At 39.7% G+C, this 25,997-nt stretch overlaps 1 long non-coding RNA gene across 1 annotated transcript; it reads right to left on the bottom strand.

Moving 5' to 3' along the window:
- Positions 1 to 720: 720 nt before the first annotated feature.
- On the bottom strand, positions 721 to 25,242 carry LOC112447833 (uncharacterized). Its single transcript, XR_009495656.1, has 3 exons — positions 24,860 to 25,242; positions 7,416 to 7,581; positions 721 to 2,373 (listed from the first exon to the last, which is right to left on the bottom strand). It is a non-coding gene; the product is annotated as an uncharacterized lncRNA (long non-coding RNA).
- Positions 25,243 to 25,997: the final 755 nt, after the last annotated feature.

The following is a 25,997-nucleotide window of genomic DNA, read 5'->3' as shown; positions in this document are numbered from 1 at the left end:
CAGATATTGTAGGAAAATCTTCTTGGGTTTTGCTCTACCCAGACTTATCCAGAAAAAGTGGGTGCATTTGGGATACTGTCAAAACGGAATGCAAGCATTTGGTGGGAACAGAAGACAGAAGACTGAGGGCTTTGATGAAGAACTCAATGCAGAGAACAAGGTACACCTTATCATGTAATAGGGAAGAACAAATCTGACACTATATCTGCTTCTTTTAATTTAACATTTGTATTCTCTTGCTTTTGCTTCAAGTTAATAATTCTACCTATAGCCTGAAATATGGAGAAGGAAATGGCAACCCACTCCAGTGTTCTTGCCTGGAGAATCCCATGGATGGAGAAGCCTGGTAGGCTGCAGTCCATGGGGTCGCACAGAGTCGGACACGACTGAAGTGACTTAGCAGCAGCAACAGCACTCTGAAATATACAGGATAGCTCATGCTCAAGACCTGACTTCAAGGGTATAATACTCTTCCATTCATGCAGAGAGAAAAAGTTGTAGAACAGAGAATAACATTTGTCTTGTTCAAGGGATATTGAACAGGGATATTGTGACCCAATCTATATGGATGGCTGCAAGAACAAAGAATTCTGAAACCAAGAACTCTTCAACAATCAACCACACCCCCTCCCTTTTTTAGTATAAAGGAAGCCTGAATTTCACTTTGTCCACACTGTGGCTGAAATAATTTACAGAGAAAACTTGAGTTTCTGAGGGTAAAATACTTTATTTCAAATAAGATCCTAATCATAGTAAAAGGGGTGGAGGAAAGGTGGATTTTTAGGGTTACTCTAGGCCAATCAAGGTTACAAATATAAAATTATAAATACAAATTATTTTTATGCATTTGAATCTCTGTAGTATTGTTTGCATTTATGTAAACATCTTTGCTAACATATGCTCTGCAGCTGAGAAGTTTCACTACCCCTGATAGTAAATGTGATACTGTTGTATTATATATGTGAACCTATAAAATTGAAGATATTCAAAAGTGTTTCTTTGAATAGCCAGATTTGCATTACTCTTGGGAACCTATCTTCACTAAAATAAAACATAGGGTCAGAATATTAAGACCATTGCCACAGAGTTTGCATTTGAGTGAGGATAAATACAAAGTCCACCTCATGGGAAGAGTTGGCTCATTGAAAAGACTCTGATGCTGGGAGGGATTGGGGACAGGAGGAGAAGGGGATGACAGAGGATGAGATGGCTGGATGGCATCACCGACTCGATGGATGTGAGTCTGAGTGAACTCCAGGAGTTGGTGATGGACAGGGAGGCCTGGCGTGCTGCGATTCATAGGGTCGCAAAGAGTCAGACATGACTGAGCGACTGAACTGAACTGAATTGAACTGAAATACATAGTCAGGGAGTAAGGTAAGATTAAAATAGTAAACACGGCAGCACTGCTGCAGACTAGGGCATGTTAACATCTCTTTACAATAATATTCTGATCCTGTATATGTCAGCATTCAATTTTATTTGGGATTACTCATTAAGTGTCTAAGTCAGCACCCTAAAGCATTAAGACTGATTATCATCCTACATTTCTAAGAAAAAAGAGATGGTTAATATGATCAAGAAACAGTTATTTGACACAATTCTAACTTGTTTATCTTTTTCCTTTCAGTTTATTATATTTTGAAAATATTCAAACACAGAAATGTTGAAAGAATGAGAAGGTGAACATTTACATAACCACCACCCAGGTTCTACATTTTTCTATACCTGCTTGTGTGCTTCATCCATCCTTCCTTCTATTCACTCTATTCATCCATCAGTATGAATGAACATTTTCGATGCATTTCAAAATAACCTACAGACATAATTTTCTTTCACTCTGAAATACTTTGGCATGCAGATCATCACCTTGAGTTCAATATTTGTTATCTGTATTATATTATTTGTGGTTAAAAGTTCAAATCTGAAGAAGACCATTTAACATTTTGACAAAGGCATGCACCTGTATAACCCACATCCCTACCACCATACAGAACTTTGCATACCTCCAGAGGATTCCATTGTGCCCCTCCCAGTCAATTCCAACCACCTCCATCCTACCAATAGGACCACTATTTATATCTTTTCAACCATTGATTAGACTGCCTATTGGTCGGTTCATTTTTGTCTCTCTTGTGCAATTGAATAAACAACAATTTTAAAGATTTTGCTTTCAGACTAATGAAACTTCAATATTTCATTGGATACTCATTTTTTAATATTTAGGGACAATTTCTAATAACAATAGAGAAAAGTTCTCACAAACAATGTCAATAAAAATTTCTGATGTGTTTGAGGACAATGCAGTCTCTTAAAGGAGGCAGATCTTGCCAAAAGGGAGCAGGATTTATTGTGTTCCTCAAGGTAGCTTGACTGTTGAGGAGAGAAAAAAAAAAAAGGAAAATTCATTTGTTGGATATTTCCTGAGGGAAAATCAAAACAACTCTATGTTTTCATTTGTCCATGACATGATGGTGTTTTGTTTCTCTCACATCACAGGGCAGCAGAGCATTTTTCTTCCCACGAGCTCTGCTTGAGTTCTTCTTCCCTGTTTTACTTTCAGAAGGCACTTGCCTGAGACCACAGGACTCTCTGCAGGCTGCATGATTTAATCTGCAAAGTGAGATATTTCAGAATCCAGAGGCTTCTGGGGCCTTGCCTCCTGGAGAACACAGAGGATTTACCATAGATTATTTCCAGTGGGCTGCCCTGACAAGCCCAGAATAGAAACACAGTGGGAAAGTGGCAAAATACATGTCTCATCTCTCTTCTCTGTTCTTATTCAGCAAGTCAGTTGAAACTGGAACATTGTGTTTGTCAAAACCCCACACTATTCTGGCTGTGTACAGCAGCCTTCCCACACTTCAATCAACCCTTATTTTGCCATCAGCTACAAATATTAATTCACTTATTCACTCATTCCTTCATCAATTTATCCATTCCTAGCATTGGTTGTCTCCCCAGGTGTCATTTGTTCAGTGGGAATACAGTGACCCATGAAAAAGAAAAGGCTCCTGTCCTCCTAGATAGTCCACTTTAGGGAGAAGAAATACCCAGAGAAACATGTTGAAATTTTATATAATGCTGTGAATCAAAGAAATTCAAAACTAAGGCTCATGTAACATGGTATGAAGAAAGAGAGCAACAATTTAGAATGTAATCATGGGAAGCTTTTTTGAAGTTAAGCTGTTGCAACCAAGATTCTAATAATGAGAAGATATGGTCATGTGATGGTCTGGTTGGGACTTTCAGGCAGAGTGGACAGGAATTGGCAACACCTTACTTTTATCTTGGGCTTCCCTGGTGGCTCAGGGGTTAAAGCGTCTGCCTGCAATGCAGGAGACTTGGGTTCCATCCCTGGGTTGGGAAGATCCCCCGGAGAAGGAAACAACAACCTACTCCAGTATTCTTGCCTGGGAAATCCCATGGACAGAGGAGCATAACAGGCTACAGTCCATGGGATTGCAAAGAGTCAAACCTGACTTAGCAACTAACATTTCATTTACTTTTATCTACCATCACTTTTACCTTGGTCCAACTAACTGGTCTACCTTGATGTATGGGTGCTCTGATATACTATGTCTTTCATACTAAGCTTTCTGTAATGTAAACCATATTCCATCAATTTCCCTACCCTCTTGTCATTCTCATCAAAATGTCCCATAGCTCTCTACTACTTTTTCAGGGATACAGTCCTTAACATAACAACAGGCAACCAGACCATCCAGGGCCCGCCTTGGATTCCTCTCCAGCTACATGTTACAACACAATTTCCTGGTCTCACTGACCTTCTTTCAGTCTTCCAGTCCACTGGGCTTACATAGATGACATTTCCCCAGTGTCAGAGTGGCCCATTTATTCCCCTATTTTTGAATTAATTCAATTTCATCCTGTAAATTGCAAATCAATCATCACTATCCCAAGAAAGCCTTCCCTGACCTATTTTTTAGAACCAAATGTCCAAATTACATGTTTTAGGGAACAATTGTCTCCCATGTACAGCACTTCTCACTTCAGTAATTGTCGATATAGTTTAGTTTATTTGGTTTATCTCTGCCCATAAGATTCTATGTTTATAAGAGGAGCCTCCTTGGAACATTACTTAGAACATAATTTTTCTTTTTTTAAATGTTAAATTGATTAATCATGAATAACTTCTGTGAATTTGAAAGTTGTCAGCATAGAGAAGACATTCTAAGAATTACAAAGGATGAGCTCACCTTGGGAGATGATAAGCAGAATCAGTACTGGGCACCTGAGCCATGGGCAAGTCTACCTTTACAGAACCAAAGAAGGAGGGTCAACCAAGGAAATAGAAGTGGAGCAGCCAGAGGGGCACTCCCTGAAAAGGGAAAGGGGAGAACTCTGTCTCCCACATCAGGAAAGGAACTCTCCTAGTCTATTTGGGTTACTGTAACAGACACTTATAAGCAACAGAAATTTACTTCTTACAGTTCTGGAGAACAATTCCAAGATTAAGTGACCAGATCCAGTGTCTGATGAGAGCTCTCCATCTGGTTCAGACATGGCCATCTGCTCACTGTGCCCTCATGAGGCAGACAGGGCAAGAGAGCTCCCTGGGGTCTCTTTATGAGGGTGTTAATTCCATTACGAAGGCTCCAACCTCAAGACCTAATCACCTCCTAAAGGCCCTACCTCTGAATACCATTACATTGGAATTAGGTTTCAATGTATGAATCTGGGGGAAGCAAAACTTTAAGTCTATAGCAGAGAGTGTGCTGAAGAAGAGAGAGGTCAGTCAACTCTTTGGAATTCTGCTGTATATGACAGTGTTTTAGGAAATAAAGAAACAGAAAAAGAACATAAATGGAAATAATTCAAATACACACACATGCATGCATACTATGTTTGGGAAATGTTCTTAGATGACTTCTAAGCACCTAACCAAACTGTGCTTGAGTGTGAGTGTGTGTGTGTGTATGTGTGTGTATTTGAGAGAGGGAGTAATGAAGTGATGCTGCTACTGCTAAGTCACTTCAGTCATGTCCGACTCTGTGTGACCCCATAGACGGCAGCCCACCAGGCTCCACCGTCCCTGGGATTCTCCAGGCAAGAACACTGGAGTGGGTTGCCATTTCCTTCTCCAATGCATGAAAGTGAAAAGTGAAAGTAAAGTCGCTCAGTCGTGTCCGACTCTTTGCAACCCCATGGACTGCAGCTGACCAGGCTCCTCTGTCCATGGGATCTTCCAGGCAAGAGTACTGGAGTGGGTTACCATTGCCTTCTCCATGAAGTGATGAGCATTATTAAATAATCCTCTGGTCTCAGAATTATATATTTTATCAGTTGCTAAAAGAAAACAGATTTTTGTTTTGCTTAGTTTTTAAAACATTTTTCTTTAGATTTTGTGACAGCACTGTTCTAACAAAGTATTCATTTTTTGCAAATAATAAGTCGTATTAAATAATCTTAAAGGAATAATAATCTTAAAGTCTAAAATAAATAATCTTAAAGGAATCCTAAAATAGAACTGAATACAAATCAGGTAAGTTATTGTTTAATAAAGAAGGTATATAAGTTACACATAAGAGGGCCCTTGGTAAATATTTTGAAAATAAGTTTTTTCTCCTGCAGAAATTATTTCTTATATTTAATATAAAGCAAGAAATCTAATTTTCTCAAAAATGTGCAAACCGTTTTCATGACACAGCAGCTTCGTGTGTCAAAACAATCACAGGCGATGTGTAGAAATAGTACTTCTCTGGCACTGCCCCCAGACTCTCTGAAGGAGCATTACTGACCCTTAGGTGGTCGTGAAAATCCAAATCCTGAATCCAGGGTACTCTTAAGAGTCCTTGTGGTTACCTGCCAGTGACCAATAAAGACTTCAGGTCTAGTGCTGGCTGCCTGATGTTTGCAGCAAAATCAGCATTTCTGCATGCCCCCAGACCTTTTCCCTGTGCAATCTTCAGCCCCTCAAGGCTGCAGGCACCAGACCACTGCCCTCAGTATTCAGAAAGATTTGATAAAAAGAGATATTTTGTTTACAAGTGATTACTCTTTCATTGATCACACTGGAAACAATCCATGCTTGGACTGGAAAACAATCTAAGCAAAAATACCTTTCCTGTACTCCAAATAACAACCTGCAGCCCTCATTTGCCAAGTGAAATCACAATATAATCTTCTTTGAAACCAAGAACTCAGATAAGCTCCAAACAATTCTCCCCATGAATCTGAGGCAAACGATTCCTGACCTGATCCTGAGCCACAGAGGAAAATTGTGAAACTGACTTCAGCTGGAGATAAAATCCCAAACTAGTCCATTGATCAGAAATCAATAGTTTATGTAAACGGGTCCAGGGTGGGTAGCTGGCTACTCATTGGAGTGACAAGGATGCTGAGACCTACTGTTTTTTCCCTTCTGCCTTCAACAGCTTCCTCTGTGACCCTCTAAACTTATTACCACATATTTAGCAATAAACATAAAATGAAGATAAACTAGGAACTGATCACAACACTTTTCATCTCTCCACATTTATGCTAGCTTAAGTTACTATTGTGCTTCCCTGGTGGCTCAGTGGTAAAGAATCTGCCTGCCAAAGAAGGAGAGGCAGGTTCAATCCCTGGGTCAGGAAGATCTCCTGGAGTAGGAAATGGCAACCCACTCCAGTATTCTTGCTGGGATAATCCCATGGACAGAGGAGCCTGGCGGGCTACAGTCCATGGGGTCGCAAAAGAGTTGGACACAACTCAAACAACAACACAACAAAATTACTAGGAATTTATCTTCATGCATTGATTTGCTATTTTTTGTGAGCCTCTGTGTGAAGATAATAGCCTGTGTCTTTGGGAGAATAATAATTCTCTGAAAAAGAGAGTGAGCAGGGAACAAGAGAAGAGAGGCAGGGAAGCACTCTGTGTAGGTGATCACTTTTACTGAAATTGCAGAGCTGTAATTATCCATAAACTGAAAGGTTTAGATGGAACATTTTCAGGTCATTTCTGCAGAACCTCAAGGGCTAGAATTATTTACAATACTTAAATATTTAGGTAAAAATTTCAGGAAGAAAAAACAATGTATCTTTCTTTCAGCATTACTAAACCTAAGGGTTTTAAAACCTCACATAAAAGTGTCACTTAATTACTCTTAGGGAAAAGGTGAGTTCAGAAGGCTTTTTATTATAGTTCAGCTTTCTGGGAAGAAGTAAACTCAAATGATAGAGGAAAGTTCTCTATCTCAAAACATGACTAACGGGAGAGCGGTGTTTCTGGCTTGGGATGCGCTGTATCAGGGCTACAGGAATTATATACTGTGTCACTGCTGTTCATCATTGGAAGAAACCTAACATTTCCCTAATGGGAAACAATTGCTGCAGAGTGGGCTCTGACGCCTTTATTTGTACTGAGGAGCATAGCTATGTTCACCCTGTAATTACAGTGACACAACAAACCTTGGCAAACGTTGGCACAGCAGAGCAACCGTCATCGTTGCGGAGTCCTGAGATGCCGGAGTTCTTGGAGTCATGCAATCTCTCTCAGTGGCTTGCATTGACCTTCCGCAGTGTCATTTCCAATACTTCTATGGGGCTGCGGTCCATCACCGTGTCTTAAACTTTCCTGACAGAGAATCCAGAATCAGTTTTTGAGACAGAGGGATCGAACCTCCTCCACAAATCAACCACATTGAAATCTCCAGGTTTAAGAATTTGATTGTGGACACTCACTTTTCAGAAACACTGAGAGATCCCTGAAGCTCCTTCCAGGTCTAACGGTCTATGAGGATCTCAGCTAGTCGTTCTCAATAAAAACAGAGGAGCTGGCATTTGAGAACCACCCAAGGAGCCTTGTCAGAACACAGATTCCTTTTTCTCCCAACCCTCAGTTAAGTTGAAGTCTCCAATGGAGTTGGTTGTACATGTGTTTTGAAGTGACTTCCAAAGTAGTTAGAGCCTCCCTAGGCAGCTGCTCTTCTAGAACTTTGATATGCAGGATGCCAGCTCAGGTGCTGCTCATCCAGTCAGTGTTTTGTTTTGTTTTAATGGAGCACCCACCATTTACTTATTCAGAACGTTTTAGTGCTTATTGTTTCCTACTCCCACATATTTCAAGTCAAATAAAACCATCATGCACCTCATAGAATTTTAAGCTCTGAAGATAAAAAAAAAAAAAGAAAATACAATTTGGTGACACCATGACCCATGACACTTACAGTCTAGTTAAACAAGCAAAAGAAAAACTAAAGAACAGAAACAACAAGGAAAATGCTTCAAAGAAAAGTGGTATGTCAAGCAATCAGGAGACTCCAGTTCCAAAAGGGAGTGTGGTTGAGGCTCAAGTAACAATAAAGTCAGTAGTTGTCTTGAAGAGGAAGACTTCACTCTACTCCTTGAGAAAGCAACAGTGGGATAATACCAAGTAGAGAGAAAGGGAAGGTAGCATAATGTATGGGGAAACTGCTCTCTTAAGAAAACACAAACATTAACAAAACTGTATTGTATTTTTTCTGGAAAATTTAATTTACCTCTGGTTTTTGTCAAAAGGCATGCATTTTTATTCTGTTTCTGAAATCAAATTTGTGCATTCTTTGCATATACATCCTTTGCATGTACAATCCTTTGCATGTACAATATTTGCATTCATGTCTACAACCTTGAATTACTATAAGTGCATGGAAATAATTATCCATCTTGAGAACTGACAAATGCATATCCATGTGATAAAGGTAACCATCCTAACCAGTTTACTCTATTAAAAAGGAAGAGTAAGAAAGAGAAGAGGAGAAGGAGAAGAAGGTGGAAGGAGAGAGAGGGGGAAGAGGAGGGGAAGGAGGAAAGACAGAGAAATAAAAGAAGAACAATAAAAATAATAATGGAGGATTTGAGAATAGATGAGCGCTGAAGAACTGATGCTTTTTAACTGTGGTGTTGGAGAAGACTCTTGAGAGTCCCTTGGACTGCAAGGAGATCCAACCAGTCCATTCTGAAGGAGATCAGCCCTGGGATTTCTTTGGAAGGAATGATGCTAAAGCTGAAACTCCAGTACTTTGGCCACCTCATGCCAAGAGTTGACTCCTTGGAAAAGACTCTGATGCTGGGAGAGACTGGGGGCAGGAGGAGAAGGGGACGACAGAGGATGAGATGGCTGGATGGCATCACTGACTTGATGGACGTGAGTCTGGGTGAACTCCGGGAGTTGATGATGGACAGGGAGGCCTGGTGTGCTGCGATTCATGGGGTCGCAAAGAGTCGGACATGACTGAGCGACTGAACTGAACTGAACTGACTACCGTAAGCACCACCAAAATAAAAAACAGAAACAGAAGTGAGTTACCTGCCTGATGAATCTTGCATAAATGAGAAAAATAAGGAAATAGATTGGTCAAAGACCACATGAAACTCAGGAGCATTGAGTGGAGAGTTGTCCGAGATTGTTTACTGTAGGAAACTGGGCTTGGCGCATTCACATGTTTTTCATTTTACTTATACATGGAACTTTCTGGAAGTAACATCTGAAAGTAAGTGGCAAACCAATTTCACCTTAGGTTAGCTAACCTTAAGGGAGAGTGTGCCAAGACTTTGTTTGTTCCATTCCCTAAAAGAAGTGGTAGGAAGCAAGAGGGGGTCACCCTCAACAAAACTCCGCCACCATTGCTTTGAAAATCACTGAAATTTATGAGACCTGATACCACAATGGTGGGATTCCTGTTGATCTCAAGACTCTAGTAATAGGAAGAGCAGCAAGTTGGGTGGCAGACTCGAATGTGAAGGCTGCAAGGAGGCCTGTCTTTTCTCAGTTCTTTGCCATAATTGATAGGCATACACCAACCTCATCAATAGCTGGCTCCTGGCCCTCAAGTATTAACCTTATACTCATGTTCCCACAGTGTCCTTGGCAGTACAGTCTTCATTCATGGTGAGGGAAACCTTTCCAAGTGAAATAACATATCATGTTTGCCTCCACATGGGAAATATTTGAAATATACCCACTGATGTAAGTTGTAAGGAAATTGGCATATATATTAATTGGTTATAAGTATTATTGCCTATTTATATAATGCTGCACTATGTTGTTATTAAAGGCAATTATTTTTATTGCCATTCAAAGATTTTCTCAGTTAAAAGTTAAAGAATGACTAGAAGTATGAAATACAGTATGATCTTATATTCACACATACAGACACACACAATAGACACATTCACATAAAAAACTACACACCATACATATATATACATTCTATAAATATTTGAAGTATGAACTTACACAAATTCATATACTCTTACATTTTTGTATGAACTTACTCAAATTCATATACTCTTATATTTTTGTATGATGATGTTAAAATTCTTCCCAGGAGTCAATAAACCAAAATACTAAGACTTGACCTAAGGATATTGTGGTTATCAGTGATTTTCACTTTTTACCATTTTAGCTTTTCAAAGATGTGATTTTTTTCTCCAACTCAAGATGGATTATAAGTAAACAGCAAATGTTTCTTTGAGATATTCATAATTTATATCATCACCCTTCATTTCAAAAAGTTGCCAAGAGTGCATCATGTCCCTGTCAGGAGGAAGCATGAGCTGATGGGCATGTTCAGATGGAGAAGAAGGCTGCTGAAAGGAGAGAGAGGTGGCTGCAGATGCTGCAGGTTGACTGTGTTCCTTCCAGACTCAGCACACCACTCAGATACCAGATCTCATGTCATTTTGCTGCCCAGAGTTTGCCAATTGCCCATGCCAACAGTAATAGATGAAACTTATAGCACTTCTACCACCATAGTCCCCATCCCAAACCATCCTAGGGCAAAAAATGGCATTGCAAACTCTCATGGATCCACATGGCGAAGGGGATTGTGCAGGGCCAGGAAGTAGGCTTGTACCATTGGGGTTGAAAGTTCTAGGGTCCTGAGAACCTTACAGCGGGAAATGAGAGTAGGACTATGCTGAGAAAGAACATGCCCTGTCAGTACCACCAATGCCTAACCCCATGGGGAATAAAAGACTGAAGGAAGACTGGAGTAAGGACCTGTAGGGCTTGAGGTCTAGAGTAAAGATGACAATTGTCCAGGTCTAGTGGTATTATGGTAAATCATTTCTCTTCTGAAAAAATAAAAATTTAAAAGCACTGATTTGTAGGATTTTCAGATTTTAATGACATAATTCTCTATGGCCAACTTTAGGCTGCTAATAGCTACATAAAATAATGCTTGATACTAACCTCTAGCCAGCCAGCACATGCTGACTCTACTTCTTTGTTCCTAGTTTCAGTTCAGTTCAGTTCAGTAGCTCAGTCATGTCCGACTCTTTGCGACTCCATGAATTCAAAAGCAGAGACAGTACTTTTGCTAACAAAGGTCCGTCTAGTTAAGGCTATGGTTTTTCCAGTAGTCATGTATCGAGGTGAGAGTTGGACTGTGAAGAGGGCTGAGCACCAAAGAATTGATGCTTTTGAACTGTGGTGTTGGAGAAGACCCTTGAGAGTCCCTTGGACTGCAAGGAGATCCAACCAGTCCATTTTAAAGGAGATCAGTCCTTGGTGTTCTTTGGAAGGAATGATGCTAAAGCTGAAACTGCAGTACTTTGGCCACCTCATGTGAAGAGTTGACTCATTGGAAAAGACTCTGATGCTGGGAGGAATTGGGTGCAGGAGGAGAAGGTGATAACGGAGGATGAAATGGCTGGATGGCATCACCAACTCGATGGACATGAGTTTGAGTGAACTCCGGGAGTTGGTGACGGACAGGGAGGCCTGGTGTTTAGAAATCCTCATAAACAGACAAGTAAAAGAAATAAACATCATTCCCATTACTCAGAGACTGAGATGAGACTAATAAAGGCAATACCCTACGTCTTTGTAAAATGTCACGGTGCACCCCTATTTTCCACTCACAAAATAGTCAGCAAATGTGCCTCCTTTCTTGATAGCCTCATAAAAGATCCTCCTCCTCCAGGCATATCACTATAGTCTTCAAATTCCTTTTTCTTTTTTAAAATTGGAGTGTAGTTGATTTACGATGCTGTGTTAGTTTCTGCTGTGTAATGAAGTGAATCACCTATTTGTTGTTGTTGTTCAGTCACTAAGTCTGTCTGACTCTTTGTGACCCCATGAACTGAAGCTTGCCAGGTTTCCTGTCCTTCACTATCTCCCAGAGTTTTTTCAATTCATGTCCATTGAGTTATTGATGCCATTCAACCCTCACATCCTCTGTTGCTCCTTTCTCTTCCTGCCCTCCATCTTCCCCAGCATCAGGGTCTTTTCCTGATGGTCTTTTCTTCACATCAGGTAGCCAAGAACTGAAGCTTCAGCTTCAACATCAGTCCTTCCAGTGAATATTCAGGGTTAATTTCCTTTAGGATTGACTGGTTTGATCTTGTAGTCCAAGGGATTTTCAAGAGTCTTCTTCAGCACCACAGTTCAAAAGCATCAGTTCTTTGATGCTCAGCTTTCTTTATGATTCAACTCTCACATGACTCCTGGAAAACCATAGCTTTGACTATACAGACCTTTGTCAGCAAAGTGATGTCTTTCATTTTTAATATGCTGTCTATATTTGTCATAGCTTTCCTTCCAAGGAGCAAGCATCTTTTATGGCTGTAGTCACTGTCCATAGTGATTTTGGAACCCAAGAAAATAATCCTGTCACTGCTTCCACTTTCCCCCCTTCTATTTGCCATGAAGAAATGGGACCAGATGTTGTGATCTTCATTTTTTGAATGCTGAGTTTTAAGCCAGGTTTTTCACTCTCCTCTTTTACCTTCATCAAGAGGCTCTTCAGTTCCTCTTCACTTCCTGCCATTAGGACAGTATAATCTGCATATCTGAGCTTGTTGACATTTCTCCTGGCAATCTTGACTCCAGTTTGTGATTCACCCAGCCTGGCATTTCACATGATGACCTCTGCGTATAAGTTAAATAGGCTGAGTGACAAGATACAGCCTTGTACTCCTTTCCAAATTTTGAACCAGTCTGTTGTTTCATGTAAGATTCTAACTGTTGCTTCTTAATCCACATCCAAGTTTCTCAGGAGACAAGTAAGGTGGTCTTGTATTCTTATCTATTTAAGAATTTTCCACAGTTTGTTATGATCCACAGTCAAAGGCTACACACATACGTATATACCCTCTTTCTTGAGCCTCCCTTCCGCCACCCTATCCCACTCCTCTAGGTCATCAGAACACTGAGCTGAGCTCCCTGTGCTATATTGCAGGTACACACTAGCCATCTATTTTTAAACATGGTAGTGCATATATGTCAATCCTAATCTCCCAATCTGTCCCACCACCACTTCCCCCTCCACCCTCCCCAACTGTGTCCACATGTCTCTATTCTACATCTGTGTCTCTACTCCTGTGGTGGAACTAGGTTCATCTGTACTACTTTTCTAGATTCCATATGCATGTGTTAATATATGATATTTCTTTTTCTCTTTCTGACTTCACTCTGTTAATCTCTAGGTCATCCACATCTATACAAACGACCCAAATTGTTCCTTTTAATGGCTGAATAACATTCCACCTGAAGTAACAGGCAAATTTGGCCTTGGATACAGAATGAAGCATGAAAAGACTAATAGAGTTTTGCCAAGAGAACTCACTGGTCATAGCAAACACCCTCTTCCAACAACACAAGAGAAGACTCTACACATGGACATCACCAGATGGTCAACACTGAAATCAGATTGATTATATTCTTTGCAGCCAAAGATGGAGAAGCTCTATACAGTCAGCAAAAACAAGACCGGGAGCTGACTGTGGCTCAGATCATGAACTCCTTATTGCCAAATTCAGACTTAAATTGAAGAAAGTAGAGAAAACCGCTAGACCATTCAGATACGACCTAAATCAAATCCCTTATGATTATACAGTAGAAGTGAGAAATAGATTTAAGGGACTAGATCTGATAGACAGAGTTCCTGATGAACTATGGATGGAGGTTTGTGACATTGTACAGGAGACAGGGATCAAGACCATCCCCATGGAAAAGAAATGCAAAAAAGCAAAATGGCTATCTGAGGAGGCCTTACAATAGCTGTGAAAAGAAAAGAAGTGAAAAGCAAAAGAGAAAAGGAAAGATATAAGCATTTGAATGCAGAGTTCCAAAGAATAGCAAGAAGAGATAAGAAAGCCTTCCTCAGTGATCAATGCAAAGAAATAGAGGAAAACAACAGAATGGGAAAGACTAGAGATCTCTTCAAGAAAGTTAAAGATACAAAGGGAACATTTCATGCAAAGATGGGCTCAATAAAGGACAGAAATGGTATGGACCTAACAGAAGCAGAAGATATTAAGAAGAGGTGGCAAGAATACACAGAACAACTGTACAGAAAAGATCTTCATGACCAAGATAATCACAATGGTGTGATCACTCACCTAGAGCCAGACATCCTGGAATGTGAAGTCAAGTGGGCCTTAGAAAGCATCACTATGAACAAAGGTATTGGAGGTGATGGAATTCCAGTTGAGCTATTCCAAATCCTGAAATACGATGCTGTGAAAGTGCTGCACTCAATATGCCAGCAAATTTGGAAAACTCAGCAGTGGCCACAGGATTGGAAAAGGGCAGTTTTCATTCCAATCCCAAAGAAAGGCAATGCCAAAGAATGCTCAAACTACCACACAATTGCACTCATCTCACACGCTAGTAAAGTAATGCTCAAAATTCTCCAAGCCAGGCTTCAGCAATATGTGAACCATGAACTTCCTGATGTTCAAGCTGGTTTTAGAAAAGGCAGAGGAACCAGAGATCAAATTGCCAACATCCACTGGATCATGGAAAAAGCAAGAGAGTTCAGAAAAACATCTATTTTGCTTTATTGACTATGCCAAAGCCTTTGACTGTGTGGATCACAATCAACTGTGGCAAATTCTGAAAGAGATGAGAATACGAGACCACCTTACCTGCCTCTTGAGAAAGCTATATGCAGGTCAGGAAGCAACAGTTAGAACTGGACATGGGACAACACACTGGTTCCAAATAGGAAAAGGAGTACCTCAAGGCTGTATATTGTCAACCTGCTTATTTAACTTCTATGCTGAGTATATCATGGGAAATGCTGGACTGGAAGAAGTACAAGCTGGAATCAAGATTGCCGGGAGAAATCTCAATAACCTCAGATATGCAGATGACACCACCCTTATGGCAGAAAGTGAAGAAGAACTAAAAACCCTCTTGATGAAAGTAAAAGAGGAGAGTGAAAATGTTGGCTTAAAGCTCAACATTCAGAAAATGAAGATCATGGCATCCAGTCCCATCACTTCATGGGAAATAGATGGGGAAACAGTGGAAAAAATGTCAGACTTTATTTTGGGGGGCTCCAAAATCACTGCGGATGCTAATTGCAGCCATGAAATTAAAAGACGCTTACTCCTTGGAAAGACAGTTATGACCAACCTAGATAGCATATTCAAAAGCAGAGACATTACTTTGCATAACAAAGGTCCATCTAGTCAAGACTATTTTTTTCCAGTAGTCATGTATGGATGTGAGAGTTGGACTGTGAATAAAGCTGAGGGCCGAAGAATTGATGCTTTTGAATTGTGGTGTTGGAGAAGACTCTTGAGAGTCCCTTGGACTGCAAGGAGATCCAACCAGTCCATTCTGAAGGAGTCAGTCCTGGGTGTTCATTGGAAGGACTGATGCTAAAGCTCAAACTCCAGTACTTTAGCCACCTCATGCAAAGAGTTGTCTCATTGGAAAAGACTCTGATCCTGGGAGGGATTGGGGTCAGAAAGAAAAGAGGACGACAGAGGATGAGATGGCTGGATGGCATCACTGACTCAATGGACGTGAGTTTGAGTGACCTCTGGGAGTTGGTGATGAACAGCGAGGCCTGTCGTGCTGCAATTCATGGGGTCACAAAGCATCAGACACGACTGAGTGACTGAACTGATCTGAACTGAACATTCCATTATATATATGTACCACATCTTCTGTATCTATTCATCTGTCAGAGGACACTTAGCTTGTTTTCATGTCCTGGTTATTGTAAATAGTGTTTCAATGAACATTGGGGTACATGTGTCTTTTTAAATTATTTTTTTCTTAGGGTATACACCTGACATAGTGGGATTGCTGAGTAGTTCTATTTTTAGTTTTGTAAGGAAGTTTCATACTCTTCTGCACAGTGCCCGTGTCAATTTACATCTCCACCAACAATACAAGAGGGTTCCATTTTCTATATACCCTTTCCAACATTTATTGTTTGCATATATTTTGATGATGGCTATTCTTACTGGTGTGAGGTGATACTTTGTTTACAGTTTTCATTTGCCTTTCTCTAATAATTAGTGATATTGAGCATCTTTTCATGAGCCCCTTGGACATCTATATGTCTTCTTGGTACAAAACAGAAATATAGATCAATAGTACAGGACAGAAAGTCCAAGATAAACCCACCTATGATAAACCAATGGTCACCAAATCTATGTCAATTAGATTAGGTCACCTAATCTAGGTAACCTATCTAACTCCCTGATGGCTCAGATGGTAAAGAGTCTTCCTGCAATGCAAAAGACTCAGGTTTGATTCCTGGGTTGGGAAGATCCCCTGAAGAAGGAAATGGCAACTCACTCCTGTATTCTTGCCTGGACAATCTCATGGATTGAGGAGCCTGGCAGGCTACAGTCCATGGGTTCACAAAGAGTTGGACACGACTGAGCAACTTCACTTTTTCACTTTCAATCTATGACAAATGAGGCAAAATACAAATGGAGAAAAGATTGCCTCTTCAATACATTTTTCTGGGAAAACTGGACAGCTACATGTAAAAAAATGATATTAGAATACAACCTAAAACAATACACAAAAATAAACTCAAATGGATTAAAGTCCTAAATGTAAGACTGGAGACTATAAACTTCTCAGAGAAAAACATAGTAAAAAAAAAAAAAACTCTCATATAAATCACAGCAAGAGCATTCATGATCCACTTCTTAGAGCAACAAAAATAAAAACAATAAAAAATGGGTCTTCATTAAACTTAAAAAGCTTTTGCAACGCGAAGGAAACCATAAAGAAGATGAAAAGCAGCCCTCAGAATAGGAGAAAATATTTACAAATGAAGCAACAGACAAAGGATTAATCCCCAAAATATACAAACAGTTCATGCAGTTCTCTCTCTCTCTCTCTATTTTTTATATATATATATATATATATATATATATATATGAACATGCAAAATGCCAGACTGGATGAAACACAATCTGGAATCAAGTTTGCTGGGAGAAATTTCAAAAACCTCAAATACACAGATGACACCACCCTTATGGCAGAAAGTGAAGAAGAACTAAAGAGCCTCTTGATGAAAGTGGAGAAGGAGAGTGAAAAAGTTGACTTAAAACTCAACACTCATAAAACTAAGATCATGGCATCTGGTCCCATGACTTCACAGCAAATAGATGGGGAAACAGTGGAAACAGTGGAAACAGTGACAGACTTTCTTTTGGGGGGCTCCAAAATCACTGCAAATGGTGACTGCAGCCATGAAATTAAAAGACGCTTGCTCCTTGAAACAAAAGCTATGACCAACCTAGACAGCATATTAAAAAGCAGAGACATTACTTTCCAACAAAGGTCCATCTAGTCAAAGCTATAGTTTTTCCAGCAGCCATGTATGAATGTGAGAGTTGGACTATAAAGAAAGCTTAGCATTGAAGAATTGATGCTTTTGAACTATGGTGTTGGAGAAGATTCTTGAGAATCCCTTGGACTGCAAGCAAATCCAACCAGTCCATCCTAAAGGAAATCAGTCCTGAATATGCATTGGAAGGACTGATGTTGAAGCTGAAACTCCAATACTTTGGCTACCTGATGCAAATAACTGACTCATTTGAAAAGACCCTGATTCTGGGCAAGATTGAAGGTGGGAGGAGACGGGGACGACAGAGGATAAGATAGTTGGGAGACATCACCGATTCAAAGGACATGAGTTTGAGCAAGCTCTCTAAGTTGGTGATGGACAGGAAAGCCTGGCATGCTGCAGTTCACGAGGTCAAAAAGAGTCAGACATGACTGAGTGACTGAACTGAACTGATAAAAGAACTCAATCATTTTGGATTCATTTTGATATTTGGCAAAACTAATACAATTATGTAAAGTTTAAAAATAAAATTAAAAAAAAAGAACTCAATCAAAAAACGGGTGGAAGGCCTAAGTAGATATTTCTCCAATGAATTCTTGAGATTATCTTAAGAGGAGTGGAACAAGTGTTTACTATAGGTTGAAAAGAGCTTATAAGATCCAAAGCACTTCTGAATTCCAGTGCAGGGTATGTCTTTAGATATGTGATTTTTGTCAAAGGATTAGAGCACTGTAGTTGTTGTTTAGTCACTAAGTCATGGACTCTTTTGTGACCCCATGGACTGTGGCCCATCAGACTCCTCTGTCCATGGGATTTCCCAGGAAAAAATACTGAAATGGGTTGTCATTTCCTTCTTCAGGGGATCTTCTTGACCCAGGGATTGAACCCACGTCTCCTGCATTAACAGGCAGATTCTCTACTACTGAGCCACCTGGGAAGTTTTTAGAGGATTGTAGAGTTTTTGAAATTTCAGTTGTAAATTGGTACGGCTATTACCAACCTCAAAGCTATGATTTTTCCAGTAGTCATAAACAGATGTGAGAACTGGACCATAAAGAAGACTGAGTGCTGAAGAACTGATGCTTTCAAATTGTGGTGTGGGAGAAGACTCTTGAGAGTTCCTTGGACAGCAAGGAGATCAAACCAGTCAATCCTAAAGGATATCAACCCTGAATATTCATTGGAAGGACTGATGCTGAAGCTGAAACTCCAGTACTTTGGCCATTTGATGCAAAAAGCTGACTCAGTGGAAAACACCCTGATGATGCTGGGAAAGATTGAAGGCAGGAGGAAAAGGGGGTGACAGAGAATGAGATGGTTGGATGGGATTACTGACTCAATAGACATGAGTTTGAGTAAACTCCAGGAGATAGTGAAGGACAGAGATGCCTGGTGTGCTGCAGTTCATGGGCTCTCAAAGAGTCAGACATGACTTAGAGACTGAACAGCAGCAACGTTACCAACCTCATAAGGTTGCTGTAAAAATTTAAAGTGACACATGAACACAATTTATAAACTATGAAATATTTTTCAAATATTATATAGCAGTGGCAGTTTTATTTAGTTTGGGTATACAATCAATGGATCAAGAATTTCTGCCTAAAAAGGCTTAGGGATAGCATGGGAGGCAGAAGAACTCTCTTGACACCATGTTTTCTTACCAACTGCACTGTTTTCTCATAATGATTTATTTGGAGTGAGTAGAAGGATCTGCTGAACACTGGAGGAGGAGTAAAATCCTCTGAGAAGTTCCTTTGCACCCCTACTATATTCAGGGAGTACAAGAAGAAGAAAAAGCACCTGAAGAACTGAAGAGATTCACCACACAGGATTTTCCTTCTTTGAGGAGGTGGTTAGTTTTTAATGCACAGGATCCAAATGTAGAACAGTACACAAAAGTTGCAGCAGCCTTTTAGAATGCTATCCAGTGCTACTGTGTCATTTATGATGAGAGAAAAAAGAATTGCTACACAGGCGCATCTTTTGACCTTTTTTTTTTTTTTTAAGAGGGTAGGTAGAATTGACTCCAGCAAGGAATCAGAACCTGTGCATCAATGTCAGGTGTGAGTGAAATTGCAACTTTCTCTCCATCTCCTATTGCTGACAGTCCTTCAGCTCTACCATGTCCCACCTCTTCTCCCTCCTCCAGTCAGTAACTCTTCTTGTCTGCTCACTTGATGCCAGCCTCTATATGCCAGCTGTTGCAGTACTGTACTTTTCAAGATCCTATACTGTAAAATTAAAAATGTCTTCTTTATAAAAAATGACAACCCAAAAAACAGCAGTATAATTTTACAACCTAAAAGACAAACATTTATGTGTGTACTTGTGTGAATCTGCACACACTCATAACTATAAACACACACACACACACACACACACACACACACTACAGTGCTGTTTCTTCCTAAAATGAAAAGGTTAGAGCAGAATTACAAAGAAACCCTGCTCATTCTAGGCACCTGAATCTCAAATAGGTTCTTCAATATTTGGTACTATTGTTTTTCAAAAATATAAAAAAGATTGAGAGTGACTGGATGGAACCTATATTTTGCAGTGAGGACTTGTAAATGGACTTTACTAGAATGACAAAAGAAGCGTTAGCATCTATAAAACAAATTATATATAATGTCTTTGTTTCACTGGGATTAACGTATTCTGTCTCACTAAAGACTGGGCATCAAATGAAGTACTAGAGCTGAATATAGTCAAAGGAAATTCCACCCCTGAGCCATTCACATCCTCTGGGTTTGATGTCAAGGAGTGTCACAGTCATGTCTGTGTGGTTCTGTAGTGCATGGGGCACTTTGTGGTATCAGGGCTCTCATATTTATTCTAATTTGACCTTGATAGTTCTATCTGCAATTCCTAGAGGCCCATACAGTTTTTACAAGGCCCCTAAATGTAACTTTGATTTTCTCTGATTAAATACTGCCTATGCCCATACAGTCAGAATCACAAAAAATATGACTTTCACTGTAGCCCTCAATAGGCTGTCAAAGCTTATTTCTTGCCAGTGGCAGCTTACCGTGTATTTCACCCTGGGGACTTTTCTTGACTTCACACACAATCAGTTCTCTGCTCCGAAGGACCAACGAGTTGTTTTGTGGTTGGACATTCTCTCCATTTGGTTTCCTTCCCTCTATCTTTCATGAACACTCAAATAAGATAGAGGGAAAGGGAATGAGTCCTCTTCCAAGTGAGTATGATCTGAAAGAACTTCCTTGCACAGAAACCCTAGAACATGTATTTCCTATATATTATTTGTGAGTATTCTTTCCATCCTCAGCTGGATATTATTTCAGTTTTCATAGTTCTCTGTGGGATTCTGGAGGTAAGACATTGAATTTTTAGCAAACACTAATTAATGTAACCTGACTGGCCTTCCATCCTCCCTGTGATGGAATCCCCTGGGCCAGAGGCTGGGTCAAGGGTTCCATTGCTGAAGTCCTCAGTCAGTCCTGCCCTGATGTCCATCACACACACATGCATGCAGGCTAAGTTGCTTCAGTCGTGTCTGACTCTTTGCAACCCCATGGACTATAGCCTGCCAGGCTCCTCTGTCCATGGGATTCTCCAGGCAAGAATATTGGAATGGGTTGCCATGCCCTCCTCCAGGGATCACACACACACACATCCTCTTAAAAATCACCACCCTGTGCAAGATCGCTCTGGAAAACTTACAGAGCAAATGGAAAAATGGGGTTAGTAGCACAATGCTTAATAACTCTGTGACTAAAAAAAGAAAGAGCTAAGAATCTAATAAAAATAGGGACTTCCCTGGTGGTCCAGCAGTTAAGACTTTGTTTTCCAGTACAGGGGGTGTATGTTTGATCGCTGGTCAGGGAGCTAAGATCCCACATGCCTCATGGCCAAAAAAACAAAACATTAAATAGAAACAATATTGTAACAATTCAATTAAGACTTTAAGAATGGTCCACATCAAAAAAAATCTCAAGAAAAAAGTAATCCAATGAAAATAATCCCACAACTTTTGTGTATTAATGTGGTTAAAAAACATAGCAATAAATATGACACCTAACCTTGAAAAAGACATACTTGCTTATGGCAGTATTGCTTCAGAACCCTGTGTGCAGAGGAAGAGAATAAAATAGAGACAGAAAAGGGGTGAGAGAAAAAAGCAAAGAGCAATAGAGAAAAAGAACCAGAGGATGACTGCAAACTAGGCTAGGTGGCCAATGGGTGTTCAGGGCAGGGAGGAACAGACCTTGTGTTCTGTTTGGAGTAGTCATCTGGGGGCAGTTTTCTGTGGCCATGTTGGGCTTCTTGCAGACAAAATCATCAGTAAAGCAGCTCAGAAGCTTGGTGGTACTCAGCTGATGCAACTACATCAATTCTATTGGCAAATTTTGGAGAAAGGCCAAGAAGACCCAGCAAAGGAGCCACTTGCCAGCTCCAAGAGAGTGAAGCCCATCCAAGGGCCCATTCACAGGTAAGTTAACCTTAGGCTCTGAAGGTGGTGGGGTGCATGCAGGACTTTCCCAGCCAGGGGCCAGCATCTAGCACTGTCAACTTAAAAACTGAGAGTTATGTCTTATTCAGTGGGAATTTTTAGGAAACTTCAAACCCAGTAGACAGCATCTCAGGTTGCCTTGCGAGAACTGCTCTAAGGAGGCAAGGGAAGGAGCCAGGTTATATAGAAGTTTTACAACAAAGGGCAGATAGTCTGTACATCAAAATATTATTGTTAATTAAGGAAAACCAGATATCCCAAGTTAAGGAATTTAGCGTTTTTCTATATATGGGAAAATATAAGAGTTTGGGCTCACTGAAATCATTCCTTTCATATGTATCTTGACTATCTGGGGCCAATATCTTGTGTTTTTCACATCCTGAGCTCCCTTGGAACTCACTGTAGGAAGTGGCTGCAGTCTGATAGCTGCTCGATTTTAGATTCTCTCCGCCTTCTTCAGTGCCCTAAGAGCTCATCAGCTCACCTTGGAGGGCTGCAATCACTGATGAATATGACACCCTTGTTTACCGATACAGCAGGAAATATTCCATTTCTCAGCATCACAAAGTGTTTACTCATCCAGTGCCTACGCTACCTGGTTTAAGGTCATTTCTGGCTGCTATGAGAGAGGCTGAGGGCACATACTGGGTGCATGCTGTGGTGACTGGCCAGGGATGAGAACAAACCTCAGGAGCCTGTATCAGTACAAGCAGAGTCTGCAGCCAATGAGGATCTCCTCAACCTGTAGCAGAGTTTTGTTTCCAGTTGACCCTCTTGGGTTACAGTGGTCAGGACTGCTTCACAGCCCAAGGTGCTATGCTGGGCACTTTCAACAATGAAGACTTTCATGGCCCAGGGCTGGTGCCAGCTCCCTCCACACCCATGCCCCATCTGATTACCTTTTCCAAGAAGCATGCTGGTTATCCTTACCAGTTATAGTTACTGTTTAAACTGACATTTGCTGAAGTTCTATGCATTTTTTTTTTAGCTTAAATGTGAATTATGTGTCAGTTCCAACCCTGGCAAATTTAGCTATAATTTGAAAGAATTGTGCTCCATCAAAATGGAGAGCCCAATGGGGTTCCTTTCAAGGATTTGCATTAAATAACAAAAAGAGCTTTTTAGAACTCTTCCAGCTGTTAAAATATTAAAATTCAAGAGCAGTAAAGGCATGCATAAAGGCAAAAGCATCCAGTTTATATGAAATGAAAACTTTTCTTAAAGTTCCTTGAGTATTGTTTTTAAAGGAACTGAAGAGCTGTTTTTCAACAACAACAACAAAAACTTCTTCCCTGGCATCTTCAACTCCATCAAACTTCCTTCCCAATGCCTCAATTCACTTTGGAAACAGAAACTGTGCATCTATTCTACCAGCATGTCCCTTATTAAATGAAACAACTGCTCCTGAAAACTTTAGTATTACTTACATGGAGAGAAGGACTGGAAACAGTCTTCTTCACAGAACAGTTTGAAAAGATACATGCACCGCCGGGTTCATAGCAGCATTATTCACAGTAACCAAGACATGGACACAACCTAAATGTCCATTGACAGAGTAATAGATAAAGAAGATATGGTACATATATGCAATGAAATATTACTTAGTCATAAAAAAGAACTAAATAATGCTATTTGCAGCAACATGGGTTGCTGAAACTAAGTGAAGTCAGAAAGAGAAAGGTAAACGCCTTATGATATCACCTATATGTGGAATCTAAAATATGACACAAGTCAAACTGTATAGGAAGCAGAAACAGAAGCAGAAACTTAGAAAACAGACTTGTGGCTGCCAAGAGGTCGGGGAGGGGGAGGGATGGATTGGGAGTTTGGGAGTAGCAGGTGCAAATTATTATCTGTAGGATGTATGATCAACAAGGTCCCACTGTATAGCACAGGGAACTCTATTCAACATTCTCTGATAAATCATAATGGAAAAGAATATGAAAAGTATATGTATGTATGTGTATATATCTGAATCACTTTGCTATATAGCAGAAACTAACACAACATTGTAAATCGACTATATTTCAAATAAATAAGCAGTTCTCTTGAAATGTAATTTGAGTAAGTTCAGGTTTAGCAAGCATATAAACCTTGAAATCAACCACAAAGTATTGAGGCGATGATGTGTGCTGTACCACTGCTGTCTGACTCAGTCAGATCTTAGGGTTCAGAAGCTCCTGGCTCCCCCAGAGCCCTGTTAATGGGACACCCAAGATGATCTGTGGGACCTCTCCTATTACTGTGGGGAATTTGGAAATGCTGAACTATTTCAACACCACCAAGCACCTCACGTCTGTGAGTTGAAAACCAGTTTGCATTGCAATCCAAATTGTCAGAATTATAAACAGTGAAGCACAAAAATCTCCACCCGACAATTTTTTACCTATCTAGATTTGGGAATGTTTTCATAAATGCTTAATGTAACAGGCAAAAGACCTAAAAAATATTGAACAATATTTTTAAAACAAATACACTTTTTCACGAGTGAAAATATAAACATAAACTGTAGCCTGGAAAAGCAATCAGCTGAACTATAAAGCCAGGGGAACAAGACAAAGGAGAAGCAGAAATATAAAGCCAGGGGAACAAGACAAAGGAGAAGCAGAATCTGAGAGCCCATTTCTGCAGATGGTTGAGTTGCAGAGGCCTTTGTACAAGATGATTCATAACAATAGTCACAAATCCTACTTCTAGATCCTTTTAAAAGATCCTCCTTTGTTTCATTTACCTTCACACTTTCAGAAGTGCTTTGTTGTTATTTTTACTTGCATAAGTGTCTTTAATCATGAGATTTGTCTTCTTTTCTCACTATACTAGATAAAGGCACATTTTGTACCTACATTGTAAGTGAAAGTGAAGTCACTCAGTCGTGTCCGACTCTTGGTGATCCCATAGACTGTAGACTACCAGGCTCCTCCGTCCATGGGATTTTCCAGGGAACAGTACTAGAGTGGGTTGCCATTTCCTTCTCCAGAGGATCTTCCTGACCCAGGGATTGAAGCCGGGTCTCCCGTGTTGTAGGCAGATGCTTTACCGTCTGAGCCACCAGGGAAACCTAAGAAAGTCTGACAAATGTCAAAGATTTGAAATTAGACCAAGTGTGATTCTGTGACTACAGTAAGCCTAGTTGTCAATAAAGAAACAAAACTGGAAAACTTCTAAATGTAGCAATAATATTTTAAGTAGCCAATGAGTCAAGGAAATAATATATGTTAGAAAATGTTTGTATTAATTAATAGTGAAAACACAACAGATCAAATTATCAAACTCATGAAATACTTTTTTTCTAAATCTGTGCCTAGGGAAAAATAGCTTTAAATACACAGATTAGAAAAGAAGAAAAACTGAAAAATCAGTGAGTACTAAGGAGTTAAAAACCAATAATTATAAAAATTAAGTGAAAAGAAATAGTTAAAACAAGAATAGAAAAAGTTTTATTTCTAGATAATAAAATAGAAAGAATATTTAATGGAGAGGGATAATGTTTTCATCAAAATCTTCAGAAGATTAAAAATATGATAAACTACTCACAATGCTGATCACAAAAAAGAAAGGTACAAACAATATTAAGAATCAAAAGGGAAAAAGCTACAGCTATAATAGAAATGAAAATGATAATCAGAATATTATTTAAAAATTCATGGCAATAATTTTGGACTCATTTCTAGAAAAATGCAACTAACCAAAACTCAAACAGTAACAAGTAAAATTTTCAAGTATCCTGTAATAAAGCTCATTCTACAAAGAAATCTTTGAAATCAGAGACCTTCACTAGAGAATTGTTAAAAACATTAATAAAGAAGTAACATGAATGTTACACATATTTTTTTCAGAGTATAGAAAATGGAGGAAAATTTGCCAACTTTATTAATGACAACAAAATAACCTGCACACCAAAACTTGTACTGAAGATTAAAATAAGATAAAATTTTAGATCAATTCTTCTCATGAATACAGATACAATATTCTAAAAATAGT

The sequence above is a fragment of the Bos taurus genome, chromosome 8, assembly GCF_002263795.3.
Source record: "Bos taurus isolate L1 Dominette 01449 registration number 42190680 breed Hereford chromosome 8, ARS-UCD2.0, whole genome shotgun sequence".
Lineage (NCBI taxonomy): Eukaryota > Metazoa > Chordata > Mammalia > Artiodactyla > Bovidae > Bos > Bos taurus.
This window is presented reverse-complemented; position numbering and strand designations above follow the sequence as displayed.